We start from the raw sequence: 21,043 nt of genomic DNA on the forward strand, positions 1-21,043 counted from the left end.
ATAGAATCAGACACCGCTAGTACCCTAGGGTGAAATTCTTTTGAGACAAGTAGGGACAATGTCAGATTCACACAAGTTTAATAGCAAACCAGCACAATGGGCCGCCACGGCTACAATTTGTCTCTGTACTTTATCACTTTCCCCTTTTTCCACTCCAGTTGATTCTTTTCTTTTTTTTTCTCCCTGGCACCTTTTCAAGAACACTAATCTAGATTGGCAACACATCCCAGGTGTTGCGATGTAGCACAGTGGAGCTCGTTGCTTTGACAACTCCCTAAAAAGCTAATTCCTGCCAGCTGCAAAAGTTTAGTGCCTGGAGCAGGTACTCCACCCTCCAGCAGCAGTGTTGATCACAGAGGGTCACACCCAGTGCACACCGTGTGTGTTGTTAGTCTGATTCAGCAGGCTGCGCACTGACACAAAGTAGGAATGCAGGACCTGAAGTTATACATTCAGCAGGGAGTGGCATGGCAGGAAGTGGCTCAGGGGGTGCGGTGTGCTGCATATGCAGCGAAGAACAGAATTACTGGCTACAAAGCAAATCACTTGCTCACCAGCTTGACTAAGGCAAATTACACAACCTCCTTCCTCAATTATGATTGGAAATCTATAATGATCTATGGTGATTCAGCACAGCATCCAAGGTAACTTTAAAAGGACACAGACCTTTGATATTAAGATTAAAGGGAGAAAATTGTCAAAGGCCCATTTATCCCATGACTCTGTTAGACCCCACTGGAAACAGACCTGCTCGAATGTGGAGTTATCGAGAACTCTGCTGGAAACTGCAGGTATTACCACAAAAGCTGGAGAGTGTGGGGTGTAAAATTTGTTCAGAATCCATTGACTGACAAGACCTGCATATTATCTTTACTTTGTTCTCCACAAAGGTTGTCTGACCTACTGATTGTTTCCAGCTCTGTTTTTTATTTTGTATTTCCAGTATCTGCAGTATTTTGCTTTTGGCAAAATAGGCAGACTAAAAAAACAAAGTTGGAGTAGGATCTGTGAATCAGAATTATCCAGGTCAGCAGCGAGAGCCAGGATTGGCCAGTCGACTGCACAGATAAACCACAGACAGGGTGGACTTTACACCCACTCCGGAAAGACTGTAACAATGGCATGCAAAAGTCTGGGCACCCCTGGTCAAAATTTCTGTTACTGTGAATAGTTAAGTGAGTAGAAGATGAACTGATCTCCAAAAGTCATAAAGTTAAAGATGAAACACTCTTTTCAACATTTTAAACAAGATTAGTGTATTATTTTTGTTTTGTTCAATTTCAGAGTGAAAAAAGGAAAGGAGCACCATTCAAAAGTTTGGGTACCCCAAGAGATTTGAGCTCTCAGACAACTTGTACCAAGGTCTCAGACCTTAATTAGCTTGTTAGGGCTATGGCTTGTTCACAGTCATCGTTAGGAAAGGCCAGGTGATGCAAATTTCAAATTTTTTTTTTTAAATTTTATTTTTATTTGGATAAGGAATTCACAAATATCATGTACTTTTTTCACACATATAACCTTTTCCATTTTTTTATATGTATAAAACTACAATTATTTATACATTCTTAAGTACACATTGAGATGATATAAAAGGAAAATAAACATTTAAATAGATAATTATGTACTGTGGTAAATCTAACCTATTAGGCTAAGTAATGGAATTAGTTGTTAAGAAAAATGGTAATAATAGTTTCCATATAACCCTTCTGGACCATTTCCACTGGTCCAAAATGTTGTATATAAGCCTATGTATCAACCATTGTAGGTGTTTATATCCTAATTTGTTCATGCTTGCTCCTGCCCGCAGACATAATTATCCAATCCCTATGTACTTATTTACTTAATTTTTTCATTTTTTTTTTATCTCTTTCCCAAATCTTTCCCTTTACTTGTGTTAATTCTCTATTTTCCGAAAGAAAACAAAAAAAAACAAACATTTAGACTAGGTGTGCTTACGTTAGCAATATTACTGTGTTGACGAGAAGAGCAGTATAAATCATTAGGAGACTCATCTAAAGTCTGCTCGCATTGGGGTTATATATTCAATCCATTTATTCCAGATTTGATAAAATTTTTCTTTTTGAGTTCTCAGGGAGTAAGTCAACTTTTCCATTTTAAATATTTCCAAGATAATTTCGTACCAATCTTTTAATGTAGGTGGTATTGGATTTAGCCATTTTCTAGTGATTGATTTCTTACTTGCCGCTAAGAAGGCCTGCAGCAACTTTATATCTTCCTTCTGTTCAAGAAACAATACATGCCCCAAATAGAGCGTCTCAAAGTTCAGAGGTATCTGGGACCTAAGTACCTTAACTAATGTTCTATGAATACCTTCCCAAAATAGACTTAATTTAGGGCAATCCCAAAAAATATGAAAATGATTTGCCTCCTTGGAGCCGCACCTTCTCCAACACATCACATTTGTATCTTTATATTTATCCTGATATGGGGTCTTGAAGTATCTTATAATGTTTTTCCAACAATGCTCTCTCCAAGTCAAAGAATTAGTTGAGGACCATTGAAAGCTGCAGATTTTCTCCCAAGCCTCCTCTGAAAGTACCAACCCCGCTTCTTTCTCCCACTTCTCTTTAATATACAGTGTATTTATATTTTTAGCATGGGAGAGTGCATTATATAATCGAGAAACTGATTTACTAGGTATTGAACTGCAAGCCGAATTCAGAATCTTGAAAAATTCTAATTCTACTGTTGATAGGTCTGTATATCTACAACTCTGGTTAACATAGTTTCGTACTTGAAGGTACCTAAAAAAGTCATTATGTTCTAGACCATGTTTGTCCTGCAGGATTTGGAAACTTTGTAATACTCTTTTATCTATGAATGAGAGGTAGGTTGTAAGACCTTTCTTTATCCATAGCTCAAATCTTTTATCTCCTCTGTTGGGAAGGAATTTGGTATCATATGCACACCATCTAAAGAGTTTTAACATGTTATTAATTCCACATGAATTAACCACCTTCTGCCATACTTTTAATGTAAGAATTATCCAAGCGTTTTTAAATTTTTCCAACTGGGCCATCAATCCTTTGTCAGCTATTGAGGCCTGAAGAGGAAAACTGTCAACTAATCCAAATTCTATTTCCTTCCATCTAGCCTTATATTCCCTATTACACCAATATAACAGAGGGGTTATCTGTGAGGCATAAAAATAATTTCTCAGGCAAGGAAGAACCATACCTCCTCCTTCCTTCCCTAACTGTAAGGTGTTATATCGAATTCTAGGTTTCTTTCCTTGCCAAATGCAGTGGGAAATCCATTTGTCCCATTCCCTGAATTGATTATCATCCACCTCCACCGGCAAAGTACGGAAAAGATACAATAACCGAGGAAGAATATTCATTTTTATAGTATTTATCCTTGAATTTAAACTTAAAAAGGGGATACGGTTCCATCTATGCATATCTGCTTTTATCTCTGAGATTAATGGCCCATAATTTACCTGTGACAGTGTTGAAAGATCCTTCGGCAGGGTTATTCCTAAATATTTTAATGATTTAGCTTCCCACTTAAGATCATATGTATCCTGCAATTTTTTGGATGGTGTATAATTTAGAGACATAACTTGCATTTTCTTTACATTTATTTTATAACCTGATATTTTCCCAAAGTCATCCAACAGTGTAAACAATCCTGTAAATGATTTTTCTGGTTCACTCAGATAGACCAAAACATCATCTGCGAATAACGCCACTTTCTGTTCAATCCCTGCCACCTTGATACCTTTTACGATTTCGCTCTGTCTTATTAGTTGGGCAAGCGGTTTAATATATAGCGCAAAAAGGAGAGGAGAAATTGGGCATCCCTGTCTAGTGCCTCTCTCTAAGATGAAGGAGTCAGAGAGGTCCCCATTTATCTTAATTCGGGCTGTAGGGCTGTCATATAGAGTCTGAATTACTTTAATAAACTTTTCTTGAAAGCCGAATCTTCCTAACACTCTGTATAGGAATGCCCAACTAACCGAATCAAAAGCTTTCTCAGCGTCCAATCCTACTACCATTGTCTCTGTCTCGTTCTTATTAACCTGTTCTAATATGTGCAGAGTTCTCCTTATGTTGTCCTGTGTTTGTCTTTGTTGAATAAATCCAGTCTGGTCTAAGTGGATTAGGCCAGGTAAAAGTTTTTCCAATCTGCGCGCTAATATAGATGTAAATAGTTTGTAATCTAAGTTAAGAACACTAATTGGCCGATAATTGCCACATTCTAGTTTATCTTTATCCTCTTTAGGAATAACTGAAATAATCGCTTCTCTCCAGGAAGGTGAAGTTTCTCCTCTCTGCAAGATCCAATTAAAGGTGTTAAGTAGTAATGGGGCTAACTGTGTCTTCAGGGACTTGTACCACTCTGAGGTAAACCCATCAGAACCCGGGGACTTTCCAGCCTTTAACCTAGAGATGGCCACGTTCAGTTCTTTGACAGTTACTGGTTCTAATAAACTTTCATTTTGTAAATCTGTAAGTTTAGGTAGATCTAAAAAATTCAATACACTGTCTATATAGGGCTCACTGGGGACCTGGGGTTGGGAGTACAGCTCTCGATAATATGTTTCAAAACTCTCTTGAATTTTCCCTATTGTACTCTCCACAAGCTTTGTCTTTGGATTCTTTATTTTATGAATTGTATTGTCTGCTTGTTGTTTTCGTAATTTATATGCTAATAATCTAGCTGATTTACCTCCTACTTCATAATTCTTTTGTCTCAGGTAAAGAAAATTTCTTTTGAGTTTCCAATGTATAAATATCGTCAATTTCACTTTGCAATTTCCTAATTTCCTGTTTTCGATTTGAATTACTTTTGTTGCTATCTACAACTTGAAGTTGTTTTAATTTTCCTTGAAGGTCTGCTAATTTTTGTGCATTGATTTTTTTCATGTGAGTGGTAATGGAAATAATTTTCCCTCTCAGTACAGCTTTCAATGTATCCCATAAGATCACTGGTGATGTTTCTCCCGTGTCATTAAGGTCTAGATATTCTTAGATTTCTCCCCTTAATCTCTCCATTACTTTCGGGTTATTGAGTATATGTGAGTTTAGCCTCCATAGTGTTTTCCTCATTTTCCTTTCCAGGATTAGAGACATAGAGACTGGGCTATGATCCGACAGGTCAATTGTTGCAATATTACAGTTTTTTATCCTGAGTCTATCTGTATTAAAGATAAAGAAATAGTCTATCCTTGAATAGGCTGAATGAGGGAAAGAGTAATATGTATAATCTTTACTAGTAGGGTGTAATTCCCTCCAGACATCTATAATTCCCAACTCCTCCATCAATGAATTCACTTTCCGAGTCAGAGGTTTATTCTGAGTAACTATTCTTGAAGAATCTAATATAGGATTTAATCTAATATTAAAATCCCCTCCACAAATTACTACCCCTTGAGAACTGACCATTAGGTCAAAAATGTGTCTATAAAATGACCATTCTCAACCTGGAGGAGCATAAACATTCAGCAATGTTATTTCTGTACCTTCTATTCTTCCTGTGATTTTTACGAACCGTCCTTCTTCGTCTCTAGTTTCTGAAATATGTTCATAATTAAGAGTACTTGATATTAAAGTAGCTACCCCTCTTTTGTGACTCAATTTATATGATGAATAAAATACATGCTTAAAGCCCATTCTTTTTAATTTTCCATATTCAAATTGGCTCATATGTGTTTCCTGGAAGAAAGCTATTTATGCCCTCTCTTTTTTCAATTGAGACAATCTTATTTCTTTTAATTAGATTCAAAACCCCATTAACATTATATGAAATTATTTTTACCAATTCAGTTTGCATTTTTCTCTAGTAGAAAAAAAACTCTCCTTTTCTAACCAAACAGTAAGCAATCCCTTCTCAACAGTAAACCAAGACATATAACCACACCCTAGACATTTTTGAACGTGCAACATTTGAAAATTTTTCCCGACTGCCCATAGTGAGGCCTGAGCACCGACCCGCCTCAGTTCAGAGGGATAACCTCTATCTTCACCCTGTGTTAGAGAGCCCTCAGCAGTTTGAATAATCATAGAGAATTTTCTCCTATTTATGTCTCGACCATATTGCTATCATTCAAGTTATTCCGTCTAGTTTATTTTCAGTTACCAGTTTTCATTTTACCTTTAAGTCCGATTTACTCTTTTCAGTCATTTCTCTTAATTAATCTGTGTTCTCTGTACGTTCGCGTCTGAATATTTGCAGCTTTTCTTTGTAGTTTGACACTCTGGTTCGTGTGGAACGTCCTCGCTGCACTAACTGCCACGACTTCTGCCGAATCCTCTCCAGTAGCGACTCCGGTTGGGTGATAACTTTAATAGGTAGTCCCTGGTCCGCCAGGTCCGACGTTGCCTCCTCCACCGTAGCGTAAGTTTTTGTCCCTTCGTCGTAAAAGACTCTCAGCCGAGCTGGATACAGGGTCTGGAATCTGATGTTGTTTTCCTTCAGGACTCTCCGTGTTTCCGTATATTCCTTCCGTCTGGCAAGAATCCCCGGTGCGTAGTCGTGGTCTAAACTGATTTTACAGTAGTTCCACATGAAACCTTTCTTTTGCCATGCCCTTTTAAGCACCTCTTCCTTCGTTCTGTAACTGAGAAATCTGACCAGAATCGATCTGGGCTGGGCGCCTGCTGGAGGCTGTGGTGCCAACGCGCGGTGAGCTCTTTCTATCTGTAGGTCTTTTGCGGCCGGTATATCAAGGTTCTCTCTAATTAGCTTCTCCACGAAGGGAATCATCAATCCGGGTTTACCTTCAGTTCCTTCGGGAACTCCGTAAATCCTCACATTTTCCCTTCTCGAGCGGCCTTCTTGATCTATTAGTTTCCACTGGAGCTGGTCTTGCAGCTTCAGCATTTCTGCTATCACCTCCTCTGCGTTTTGTAGCTTCTCTTCAATTCCAACAATCCTCGCTTTGGCTTCATCTATCCGCGAGTTAGTTTTTACTATTTCTCCTTTAATATCTTCCAGCTGTTTGCTGTTATCTTGTTGGAACTCGCGAATCTCTCCGAGAATCAAGGACAGAGTCACCGATTCCCCCTCATTATCTCCATCCTGGCTTGCCGTGGGGGAGCTAGGCCCGTCGCCTTGCTGCGTCTCTTTATGTTTATCAGTCTTCGGAGTGGACTTTTTAATCTTGTTCTTAGACACCATCCTTGCCCCTATAATTAATATAGTTATGCAATATTAAGTATTTGTCTAAATTCGATTATGGGGCAGTTTACCTTCTTTTTTGTCAAGAGACCTTTTCCTTACGCCGCCATTCCCTTGATGACCCGGAAGTCCCGCAAATTTCAAATCTTTATAAATACCCTGACCCCTCAAACTTTGTCCCAACAATCAGCAGCCATGGGCTCCTCTAAGCAGTTGCCTAGCACTCTGAAAATTAAAATAAATGATGCCCACAAAGCAGGAGAAGAGTATAAGAAGATAGCAAAGCGTTTTCAGGTAGCCGTTTCCTCAGTTTGTAATGTAATTAAGAAATGGCAGTTAACAGGAATGGTGGAGGTCAAGTTGAGGTCTGGAAGACCAAGAAAACTTTCCAAGAGAACTGCACATAAGATTGCTAGAAAGGCAAATCAAAACCTCCGTTTGACTGCAAAAGACCTTCAGGAAGATTTAGCAGACTCTGATAAATCTTGTGCACTGTTCTACTGTGCAGCGACACCTGCACAAATATGACCTTCATGGAAGAGTCACCAGAAGAAAACCTTTCCTACGTCCTCATCACAAAATTCAGCGTCAGAAGTTTGCAAAGGAACAGCTAAACAAGCCTGATGCATTTTGGAAACAAGTCCTGTGGACGATGAAGTTAAAATAGAATTTTTTGGCCACAATGAGCAAAGGTATGTTTGGAGAAAAAAGGGTGCAGAATTTCATAAAAAGAACACCTCTCCAACTGTTAAGCACCAGGGTGGATCGATCATGCTTTGGGCTTGTGTTGCAGCCAGTGGCACGGGGAACATTTCACTGGTAGAGGGAAGAATGAATTCATAGAACATAGTCCAGCATAGTACAGGCCCTTCGGCCCACAATGTTGTGCCAACACTTAAACCCTGCCTCCCATATAACCCCTCACCTTAAATTCCTCCATATACTTGTCTAGTAGTCTCTTAAATTTCACTAGTGTATCTGCCTCCACCACAGACTCAGGCAGTGCATTCCACGCACCAACCACTCTCTGAGTAAAAAAACCTTCCTCTAATATCCCCCTTGAACTTCCCACCCCTTACCTTAAAGCCATGTCCTCTTGTATTGAACAGTGGTGCCCTGGGGAAGAGGCGCTGGCTGTCCACTCTATCTATTCCTCTTACTATCTTGTCTACCTCTATCATGTCTCCTCTCATCCTCCTACTCTCCAGAGAGTAAAGCCCTAGCTCCCTTAATCTCTGATCATAATGCATACTCTCTAAACCAGCAGCATCCTGGTAAATCTCCTCTATACCCTTTCCAATGCTTCCACATCCTTCCTATAGTGAGGCGACCAGAACTGGACACAGTACTCCAAGTTTTATAGATCTGCATCGTTACCCCGCGACTCTTAAAACTCTGTCCCTCCACTTATGAAAGCTAACACTCCATAAGCTTTCCTAACTACCCTATCTACCTGTGAGGCAACTTTCAGGGATCTGTGGACATGTACCCTCAGATCCCTCTGCTCCTCCACACTACCAAGTATCCTGCCATTTACTTTGTATTCTGCCTTGGAGTTTGTCCTTCCAAAGTGTACCACCTCACACTTCTCCGGGTTGAACTGCATCCGACACTTCTCAGCCCACTTCTGCATCCTATCAATGTCTCTCTGCAATCTTCAACCATCCTCTACACTATCCACACCACCACCAACCTTTGTATCATCTGCAAACTTGCCAACCCAGCTTTCTACCCCCACGTCCAGGTCGTTAATAAAAATCATGAATCGTAGAGGCCCCAGAACCAATCCTTGAGGAACACCACCAGTCACAACCCTCCAATCCGAATGTACTCCCTCCACCACGACCCTCTGCTTTCTGTAGGCAAGCCAATTATGAATCCACCTGGCCAAACTTCACTGGATTCCATGCCTTCTAACTTTCTGAATAAGTGTACTGTGTGGAACCTTGTCAAATGCCTTACTAAAATCATATAGATCACATCCATTGCACTACCCTCATCTATATGCCTGGTCACTTCCTCAAAGAACTCTATCAGGCTTGTTAAACATGATCTGTCCTTCACAAAGCCATGCTAACTGTCCCTGATCAGACCATGATTCTCTAAATGCCCATAGATCCTAGCTCTAAGAATCTTTTCCAACAGCTTTCCCACCACAGATGTAAGGCTCAGTGGTCTATAATTACCCGGACTATCCCTACTACCTTTTTTGGAACAAAGGGAAAAAACATTTGCCTCTCTCCAATCCTCCGGTACCATTCCCGTGGACAATGAGGACATGAAGATCCTAGCCAGAGGCTCAGCAATCTCTTCCCTCGCCTCATGGAGCAGCCTGGGGAATATTCCGTCAGGCCCCGGGGACTTATCCAATTAGTTCAATAAATACCAGCAAATTCTGGAAGCAAACATCACACCGTCTGCAAAAAAAAATCTGAAGATGAAAAGAGGATGGCTTCTACAACAGGATAATGATCCTAAACACACCTCAAAATCCACAATGGACTACCTCAAGAGGCGCAGGCTGAAGGTTTTGCCATGGCCCTCACAGTCCCCTGACCTAATCATCATCAAAAAATCTGTGGATAGACCTCAGAAGATCAGTGCATGCAAGGTGGCCCAAGAATCTTACAGAACTGGAAGCCTTTTGCAAGGAAGAATGGGTGAAAATGCCCCAAACAAGAATTGAAAGACTTTTAGTTGACTACAGAAAGTGTTTACAAGCTGTAATACTTGCCAAAGGGGGTGTTACTCAGTACTGACCATGCAGGGTGCCCAAATTTTTGCTTTGGGCCCTTTTCCTTTTTTGTTATTTTGAAACTGTAAAAGATAGAAATAAAAAAGTAATCTTGCTTAAAATATTAAAGGAATGTGTCTTTATGCCTTTTGGAAATCAGGTCATCTTTTACTCGCTTAGCTATTCACAGTAACAGAAATTTTGACCGGGGTGCCCAAACTTTTGCATGCCACTGTAGCTGTGATTACAGCAATAATACAAAGTATACAGACAGATCCATCTGAGGCAGGAGAGCTATTATCCACAAACAATTCACGAGGGCGCAAGAAATACTGGAGAACTTCACGTGCTCACCATCAGACCCATCCATCATATGACTGCCATAACCTCCCAGACAGAAAGCAATGCCATTACTTCAAACATCAATATGCAGCATTGGCATTCTCCTTCTGCAACCATTAACCTATCCTTCACTGGTTCTCTGTCACTGATTGGCCAGGAGCAATGCCTCAGCTGAAAGCAGTCTTCCTGTAATTCTCTCAGGATGCTGTTTTATCTACAAATCCACAGCGCGTATCCCAGACAGCTGTTAGTTGGTGGTGCCATCATGGAAAAAAGCCAGATCCTATAACTAACTTGCTCTAAACGCACACCCCCAACATTATCACAGGACAGCAACCAAAAATTCTGGCAGGTATCCCTGTTGCTCTTCTCGAGGGCAATATGCCCAGAACCGAAAATTGCATTATCCTTGTTACCTAACTTTGTTTCAACCACCATACAAGAAGATTGGTTCAACAGCCTTAATAACTCATTGTGGCACCACACTCAGATATTTTACCCATCCAAATTACCAGCACACTGGATCAGGAATAGATGATTCAGATTACAGAGCATTCAATTAGGCAAAGTACTTCCATTTAACTGCCAGGGTTCCATAACCCTGAGTAGTATCTAAATGTTAACATTTATCAATCTGATTTTCTGCCTCAGTTCTATTTCATTTGCCTAGATTAGCAATCCCCAATTTAAAGAGGTGTTCATCGACATAATAAAAATAGATTTTTTTTTTGTTTTTTTTCTAGATTCACCCAAGGTCAGTTATACATGCTCTATAAATTCTACTATCAAAATCCTGCAATTATATTATTTGCTAATTTTCTATGTTTAGCAAATATAAACCTTGCCTGGAAATGTCCATCTGATAACATTATTCTCTTTTGTTTGGGTATTAATCTGCATTTCTAGTCTGAAATGTCTTATGTGAGAAGACAGAATAGTAAAGTAGGGAATGATGTGAGGAAAATAGGGAGGGAAGCTGGGTGAGGGGGAGAGGGGAGTGGGAAGTAGGGCCCAAAGCAGGTAAGGGAAATGGGATGAGGGGCAGGGAGTCTGGTGGAGAGGCAGATAACTGGTCATGAAGAGTGAGGATAGGACAACATGTAATCACTGTGTCCGGAAAGTACTTGCAACACTCCTGCTGGTATTTAAAAACACATTTGTATTATTATTTCTGCTTAATATCTTTTCTAAAAGACGGCAATTCTCACTGTGCAGACACTCTTCAATACTGCACCAAAATGTCTCCACTGGGAGTTCGAACACAACTTTCTGATCAAAACCTCGCCTGAGTCTTGATGTAGGGTTTCAACCAAAAGCATTAATACTGAAATTCCTTTCCTTCCATAGATGCTGCTAACCTGAATTCTTCCAGCATCTTGCTTATTGTTCCAGATTCTAGCTTATGTGTCTACAACTTTCTGACTTGGGAGCAAAAATGTTAACCAAGGAGCAAAGTTTTGAAGACTGTTGTTAATTACACATTCGAGGGGTCTCGATTTTTATAGACAATACAATTTCCTTTGTTCAACATAAAGTTGCCTCTGACCCTAATGAGCAATTTGTCATAGTGTCAGGGAAACTAGATAATAAATTAATTGTATTTGCTAATGTGTATGCCCCCAATGTGGATGACCCAGGATTTTTTGAACATTTCTTTTCATTCCTGACAGATTTGAGTCTTTATTCTTTAGTGATGGGAGGAGATTTTAATTGTTGTCTAGACCCAGTATTAGATCGTTCTTCTCTTACATCAGCCACACCTAATAAATCAGCTTTATTTATTCAATCCTTTCTAACGAAATGTGATATTGTTGATATCTGGTGTTTTTTCTCACCCAGCAGAAAGGGAGTATTCATTCTTCTCTCATGTCCATCATTCCTAGACCAGGATTGATTTTTTTTTTTATTGATAGTCAAATGATTCTATTAGTTCAATCCATTGAATATGAAGAAATAGCTGTATCTGACCATTCTCCTGTATTTCTATCTTTAAATCTTCCTGGTTTCACTCATATGAACAGATCCTGGCATTTTAATTTAACTTCGTTATCTTATAAGGACTTTCTAAAATTTCTGGAGAATCAAATTACTCTTTTTCTTGAAGAAAATGCATTGGAAGAGACTTCTAGTCTTATCATTTGGGACGCTTTTAAGGCATATATCAGAGGACAAATTATCTCCTATACTGCATATATTAAGAAAAAAGCTAATAAAGAAAGAACTGATTTAGTTAATCAATTAAAACAATTAGACCAGAAATATGCTTTGGCACCAGACCCTGAACTATACAATATGATTTTCTTATAACGTATCCAATTGAAAGACAACTTTTAAAAGATAGAAGCCAATTCTATATACACGGAGAAAAAAAAACTGGTAAACTATTGGCTAATCAATTGAAGACCTTTATAGCTAAACGGCAAATTAAAGAAATTCGCAAAACCAATGGTGATATGACAACTGGCCATTTTGAAATAAATTGACACTTTTACAGAATTTTATTCTGAACTGTATAGTTCTGATTTTATTAAAGATAATACTGCAATGAACAATTTTTTTAGACCAATTAAATATTCCTGGACTTTCGGTTGATAATCAAAAGCAGTTGGATCAACCTATTTCTCAGGAGGAAATCACGGAGGCTATACGTTCATTGCATTCTGGGAACTCTCCAAGACCTGACAGATTCTCTGGAGAATTTTATAAGGCTTTTTCTTCATTGCTTATACCTTATTTATGTTCTACCCTTACTGATTCCTTCAAGGTGGGTAGGTTGCCACAGTCTTTTTATGAAGCTTCTATTTCGCTTATTCTTAAAAAGAGTAAGAATCCCACTGAATGCTCTTCATACAGACCAATCTCTTTACTCAATGTTGATGCTAAGATCCTATCTAAAGTTTTGGCCTGTAGACTCGAAAATATTATACCTTCTATAATATCTGATGATCAGACAGGATTTATTAAAAACCGATATTCCCATTTTAATATCCGGCAATTGTTAAATGTTATGCATTCTCCATCCAAGGAAATATCGGAATGCGTGATTTCTCTGGATGCGGAGAAGGTTTTTGACCGAGTTGAATGGAATTACCTATTTAAAACCTTAGAAAAATTTAATTTTGGGCCCAATTTTATTCATTGGATTAAATTACTTTACTTACCTCCCTACGCTTGGATCCTTACCAATTTTCAGAATTCTAAACCAATTAAACTCCAACGTGGAACCAGACAAGGACGTCCGTTGAGCCCTTTGCTTTTTGATTTGGTATTAGAACCTTTAGCAATTGCCTTTCGAGAGTCTAAAGATATCACCGGTATCTTAAGGAAGGGTACTATTCATAAAGTCTCGCTTCATGCTGATGACCTATTGCTTTTTATATCTAATGTTACAACTTCTTTACCCTCTATGTTTCTTTTACTGACTAATTTTAGTCAGTTTTCAGGATATAAATTGAATTTACATAAGAGTGAATTGTTTCCTTTAAATAATTTGATACCAACCGATATTAACCTTTCTTTTAAGATCGTAAGAAAACAATTTAAATATTTGGGTGTAACAATCACAAGAATTAATAAAGATCTATTCAGAGAAAATTTTCTAACCTAAATGAATTATGTGAAAAAGACACTTTCTAATTGGTCGCTTCTCTCTTTAGCATTGATTGGTTGAATTAATTCTATTAAAATGAATATTTTACCTAAATTTATATACCTTTTTCAAGCCGTACCTGTTTTTATTCCTGTCTTTTTTTGATTCTTTAGATTCGATTCTTTCTTCCTATATATGGAAGAACAGAAAACCCCGATTAAATAAAGCCCACCTTCAAAAAATTAAAAAGAATGGAGGCCTTGCTCTACCCAATTTTAGGTTATATTATTGGTCAATTAACATACGAAAACTTATGTTCTGGTTATATTATATTAATCGTGAGGATTGTCCAATATGGGTCTTTTTGGAAGCCAATTCTGTTACGAAATTTTCTATTATTTCTCTTCTCAGATCCTCTCTTCCTTTATCTTTAAATAAATTAACTGACAGTTTGGTGGTTAAACACACTTTGAGGATCTGCCTACAGTTTAGAAAACATTTCGGTTTGTTGAGATTTTCCCTGTCTAGTCCTATTTTTCTAATTTTTTTTTAAACCATCTATGACTGATCTGTTTTTTTAGAGAATGGGATAGATTAGGCATTAAACAATTTCAGGATCTGTTGGAGGGTATCTTTCTTCTTTTGAGCAGCTCTCAGTGAAATATAATCACTTTTTCGATACATACAGATTAGAGATTTTTTAAGATCTAAACTACATATATTTCCCACCAGCCCGGATAAGAACATAATTTGAAACCTCTTGATAATGGCTGAATATCTTATATTTCTATGGTCTGTTGTTGGGACTGAGAATGGCTCCTTTAGACAAAATTTAAAAAGATTGGGAAAAGGATTTACAGACTTCATTATCTGATGAGACCTGAAGGGTTATTTTCAAAATGGTTAATTCTTCATCATTATGTACTCGTCATTCCCTCCTACAATTTAAAGTGGTACATAGGGCTCATATGTCTAAAGACAAGCTCTCTCCTTTTTTTGCAGATGTATCTCCTTACTGTGACAGATGTAATAATGGAGAGGCTTCATTAATTCATATGTTTTGGTCATGTTTGAGCCTTGAAAAATATTGGAAAGATGTATTCCAAACTTTTTCTGTACTTTTTAAAGTTAATTTTAAGCCCAATCCTTTGCCTGCCTTATTTGGTATTGTTGAGGAAACAGCTATAGTTCTGGAGCCTTCTCATTTGCAGGTACTGGCTTTTATTTTTCTTATGGCTAGGAGGCGATCTTGCTTAAATGTAAGGAGGTTGCCCCCCCAACACACATGCTCAATGGTTATGCCATATTATGTCATGTTTAAATTTAGAGAAGATTCGTTGTTTGATTTCTGATTCTAATCAAGATTTTCAAATACTATGGGGACCCTTTCTGAACTATTTTGAAAATCATTGCATTGTCATTGTTATTAAAATATAGATCTCGGCTATTATTATAAAACACTATATGGTAAAGTACTCTTTTTTTCTTTTGTTTTTTTACCAACCAGCTTTGTCTTGGTAGTGGGTGTAGATTTTTTAATATAATATAATTAACCATATTATTGTATTTTATAATTCAATTTATTTTACTTGATTGATCATAAATATGGGATACCGTGATTGTATCAGTGTGATTTATATATAGTGCATTTTGTGCTATCTTATTTTGATTTATAATAAGTATCCTTATGAATTCTGTATTTGTGTATATGAAATTTAATAAAAATATTGGAAAAAGAAAGAAGGTTAATTACACACTTGTAAATACAAGGAAATCTGCAGATGCTGGAATTTCAAGCAACACACATCAAAGTTGCTGGTGAACGCAGCAGGCCAGGCAGCATCTCTAGGAAGAGGTACAGTTGATGTTTCGGGCCAAGACCCTTCGTCAGGACTAACTGAAAGAAGAGCTGGTAAGAGATTTGAAAGTGGGAGGGGGAGGGGGAGATCCGAAATGATAGGAGAAGACAGGAGGGGGAGGGATGGAGGCAAGAGCTGGATAGTTGATTGGCAAAAGGGATATGAGAGGATTATGGGACAGGAGGCCGAGGGAGAAAGAAAAGGGGGAGGAGGGAAAAACCCAGAGGATGGGTAAGGGGTATAGTGAGGGGGACAGAGGGAGAAAAAGAATGTGTGTATACAAATAAATAACAGATGGGGTACGAGGGGGAGGTGGGGCATTAACAGAAGTTTGAGAAGTCAATGTTCATACCATCAGGTTGGAGGCTACCCAGACGGAATATAAGGTGTTGTTTCTCCAACCTGAGTGTGGCTTCATCTTCACAGTAGAGGACAGTATGGTTCGCTAAGCACATCTTTCCCTCCCCCCTCCTCTGCTTTCCACAGGGACCGTTCCCTATGTGACTCCCTTGTCCATTCGTCCCCCCCATCCCTCCCCACCGATCTCCCTCCTGGCACTTATCCTTGTAAGCGGAACAAGTGCTACACATGCCCTTACACTTCCTCCCTCACTACCATTCAGGGCCCCAGACAGTCCTTCCAGGTGAGGCGACACTTCACCTGTGAGTCGGCTGTGGTGATATACTGCATCCAGTGCTCCCGATGTGGCCTTTTATATATTGGTGAGACCCGACGCAGACTGGGAGATCGTTTCACTGAAGACCTACACTCTGTCCGCCAGAGAAAGCAAGATCTCCCAGTGGCCACACAGTTTAATTCCACATCCCATTCCCATTCTGATATGTCTATCCACAGCCTCCTCTACTGTAAAGATGAAGCCACACTCAGGTTGGAGGAACAACACCTTATATTCTGTCTGGGTAGCCTCCAACCTGATAGCATGAACATTGACTTCTCTAACTTCCGCTAAGGCCCCACTTCCCCCTCGTACCCCATCCGTTATTTATTTTTATATACACACATTCTTTTTCTCCCTCTGTCCCCCTCACTATACCCCTTGCGCATCCTCTGGGCTTTCCGCCCCTCCTCCTCATTTTCCTTCTCCCTAGACCTCTTGTCCCATGATCCTCTCATATCCCCTTTGCCAATCACCTGTCCAGCTCTTGGCTCCATCCCTCCCCCTCCTGTCTTCTCCTATCATTTTGGATCTCCCCCTCCCCCTCTCAAATCTCTTACTAGCTCTTCTTGCAGTTAGTCCTGACGAAGGGTCTCGGCCTGAAACGTCGACCATACCTCTTCCTAGAGATGCTGACTGGCCTGCTGCATTCATCAGCAACTTTGATGTGTGTTGCTTACACACTTGTATATGGCTTTTATCCAATTTCTTGTTGATAGTAAACTATCAGGATACCACTTCAGTAAGAGAGATGCCAGGAATTATTGCCACCTGGCAGCCTTGCTGTGTGTAAATTGTTGTCTTGTCTCCTAGATTAAACCGTCATTACACTTCTTGGGCTGTAAACAGTTCAGAATTTCAGTAGATCATGATAGGAACTACCAGCAGTGCATGTCTATCTTTTTATTTCCTGGTCCTGGAGCTTTTAAATTGTATCCCTTTTGGGAATTACCCCAAATCTGTCCTCTCAGCAGAAATTCTTAAAACATGGGAGATTGTGACATTAATTAAAAACATGAGGGAAATATTAAAATACATCACCTTCCAATGCAAGACGAGCCTGAGCCTGAACGTGATTTGGCAGCTAACAGCAATATTTTGTAATGTCCTTAAACATAAACATAGACACAGAAAACCTACAGCACAATACAGGCCCTTTGGCCCACAAAGCTGTGTCCTTGTAATGAAATTGTATGTGCAAAACCATGGCAATCACAGACCACTGATCCATTATCAGATCCATAGAATAATAAAGAAATCACTGACAAAATAACACAGATAACTACATCTAACCTACAGAATAATCTGCATGGTTAATCAATCATCCTACTCTGGACTTCTGAGCAATAAAAACACAGGCTTCATAAATAGATTACCTTGACACCACTTACTTTAAATCTGATTCCATGGCCTCAACACATAACTTAAGGTAATGTATTGCAGTTGCCATCATTATGAGGCATTAAATGAAAGGGTTCAATCTGTCCTTTTGCCTTGTCTTTCACGATTTCAAAGCACATTTTTGTTGACTGGGTGAGGTCTCCCCAATCAATACTCCTCACTCACATTGTACCACAAAAGTAACTTAACAATTTGCATTTATATAGCTTCTCTAAATGAATTGAAAATATGCCAAGATTCTGAACAGAGGTGCTATCAAACAAAACTCTGAAAACATGTTTTGTGCTATCTAAGAAGATCCAATAGAGATGTCCAAAAGTTTGGTCAAGGAGATAAATTTTATGAAGCATCTTAAGAAGGGGAGAAAAGAGCCTGAGAATTCAGAGAGGAATTTCAGAGCTCAGGGTACATGCAGCTATAGACAGATGCCTGCTTGGATATAAAATTAAAACTTGACCCAAATCCAACTTGATCTTGATGCACACCAATCCAAATCCGATTTGAGGCAAAGAAACTGAGGGGTGTTTTCAGAGAGCTGGGCCAAAAAAAAAGCTCTTTGTGCTGCACATACACTAATTTTGATTATGTGCAGAGGATGTATGTGGCCAAACAACACTTGTCATCCTGACCTGCATAAATGACTGAGCTGGGTTAGCACAGCATGGCTTGGCTTACATCTGAACGTTTATTAGAACATGTAGCTGAACCCAACATATATAGTGGGGTTGTATTGAGATGGGGTAAAGTAGAGATGCTCTAATTAAAGGCGCTGGTGAAGGAATTAAAACCATGGGTGTGCAAAAGACTTCATGGTTGGTGGAATATAGTATACAAAAGTTTACATGCATAAGTTTGGACACCCTGGTCAAAATTTCTGTTACTGTGAATAGCTAAGCGAGTAAAAGATGAACTGATTTCCAAAAGGCATAAAGTTAAAGATGACACATTCCTTCAATATTTTAAGCAAGAAAACTTTTTTTATTTCCATCTTTTACAGTTTCAAAATAACAAAAAAGGAAAAGGGCCTGAAGCAAAAGTTTGGGCACCCTGCATGGTCAGTACTTAGTAACACCCCCTTTGGCAAGTATCACAGCTTGTATACGCTTTCTGTAGCCAGCTAAGAGTCTTTCAATTCTTGTTTGGGGGATTTTTGCCTATTCTTCCTTGCAAAAGGCTTCTAGTTCTGTGAGATTCTTGGGTCGGTCTTGCATGCACTGCTCTTTTGAGGTCTATCCACAGATTCTCGATGATGTTTAGGTCGGGGGACTGTGAGGGCCATGGCAAAACCTTCAGCTTGCGCCTCTTGAGGTAGTCCATTGTCGATTTTGAGGTGTATTTAAGATCATTATCCTGTTGTAGAAGCCATCCTCTTTTCATCTTCAGCTTTTTACCGACGGTGTGATGTTGCTTCCAGAATTTGCTGGTATTTAATTGAATCCATTCTTCCCTCTACCAGTGAAATGTTCCCCATGCCACTGGCTTCAACACAAGCCCAAAGCATGATTGATTCACCCCAGTGCTTAACAGTTGGAGAGGTGTTCTTTTCATGAAATTCTGCACCTTTTTTTCTCCAAACATACCTTTGCTCATTGCGGCCAAAAAGTTCTATTCAAAAGGTTCAAAGGAACATCTAAACAAGCCTGATGCATTTTGCAACAAGTCATATGGACTGATGAAGTTAAAATAGAACTCTTTGGCTACAATGAACAAAGGTATGTTTGGAGAAAAAAGGGTGCAGAATTTCATGAAAAGAACCCCTCTCCAACTGTTAAGCACAGGGGTGGATTGATCATGTGTTAGGCTTGTGTTGCAGCCAGTTGCAGCTTGCAGCTTGGCTACAGAAAGCATATACAAGCTGTGATACTTGCCAAAGGGGGTGTTACTAAGTACTGCCATGCAGGGTGCCCAAACTTTTGCTTTGGGCCCTTTTCCTTTTGAAACTGTAAAAGATGGAAATAAAAAAGTTTTCTTGCTTAAAATATTGAAGAAATATGTCATCTTTAACTTTATGCCTTTTGGAAATCAGTTCATCTTTTACTCACTTAGCTATTCACAGTAACAGAAAATCTGACCAGGGTGCCCAAACTTTTGCATGTCACTGTAAGTGAGGTTATATATTGGTAGGAAGAAAGGTGTAGACTGTTTTCTGAAAATTCAGAAATCAGAGGTGCAAAGGGACATGGGAGTTTTAGTTCAGATTCCCTTAAGGTTAACTTGCAGGTTGAATTAGTTACATACAAGAATTGGAATATATAAAGCAAGTATGCAGCAGAGGTTTTGTAAAGTGTTGGTCAGATCACATTCGTAATATTGAGAACAATTTTGGGCCCATATCTAGGGAAGAAATGCTGGTCATGGAGAGGGATCAGAGGAGGTTCACAAGAATGACCCATTCCACTCAGTTCAAACCTTACAATATCCAACAATTTTCAGTGAAATCCTTTTTATCCTTCTGAACTCAATCAACTACAGGACCAGAGATATCAAATGCTGGTCATATGTTAAGCCTTTTTTAACCCAGTGATTTAAAGCAGTCATCTGCACTGATCGCTGAACTACAAATTTCCAGATGCATGGCATTTCGTGGACAAATTCTGGCATGTTAAATGCAAAGTGGAAGGTTTGTAAATGACATGCAAGGGTCCCAAATCGGTCAAATTAGAATGGATATCTTCATCATGAACAGTCTCTCGATAATATGTTCAAGCTTTCCACATAACTTCAAAAGCCACTATTACAATTGAACAGTGGCCAGTTTAGCCGATCCCTGCTCAACACCGTTTTCCATTAATGGTATCTTCAGCCACATGATAATCTGGTACTTTCAGGACATTGGCAGTGCCAGATGACCAGGCATTCCAGGTTATTGGAGATTACCATTAATATATCAACATATATTTAATTCATTTTTTTACAGATTTTACACGATAGTATAATTAATTATCTAATGAACTAGATGAATTTAAAGGACAATGGAGATGAATCCCTAGTGTGTTTAAAGAAAGAACCCCTCCTCCCTCCAAGGTAGAACTCATATTGAAGTCTTACGCAAGTCAAACCTTCTCATGTCTGCACATACAAGTTTGCAACCTCCTCACCTATGCACAAGTAAAAATCCTACCTTACAACAACATAGATGTTCCCACTATCTCAATCTAACATAGGTTAAAAACCTAGCATCTCAGATATGCAGTACTGTGCAAAAGTCTTAGACACACACACATATATATGTATGTCTCTATTGGGGACTGGAAGTGGGAAGGGGCAGCGAGAGGGGAATCATGGTTGGGAAAAGGGGA

General features: G+C 39.0%; 1 protein-coding gene across 2 annotated transcripts in view; it reads right to left on the minus strand.

The window, feature by feature from the left end:
- sap30bp (SAP30 binding protein) overlaps positions 1 to 21,043 on the minus strand; it is a 131,256-nt gene that overhangs the window by 49,476 nt on the left and 60,737 nt on the right. The gene's annotated exons all lie outside the window — the stretch shown is intronic.

The sequence above is a fragment of the Mobula birostris genome, chromosome 24 (assembly GCF_030028105.1).
Source record: "Mobula birostris isolate sMobBir1 chromosome 24, sMobBir1.hap1, whole genome shotgun sequence".
NCBI lineage: Eukaryota > Metazoa > Chordata > Chondrichthyes > Myliobatiformes > Myliobatidae > Mobula > Mobula birostris.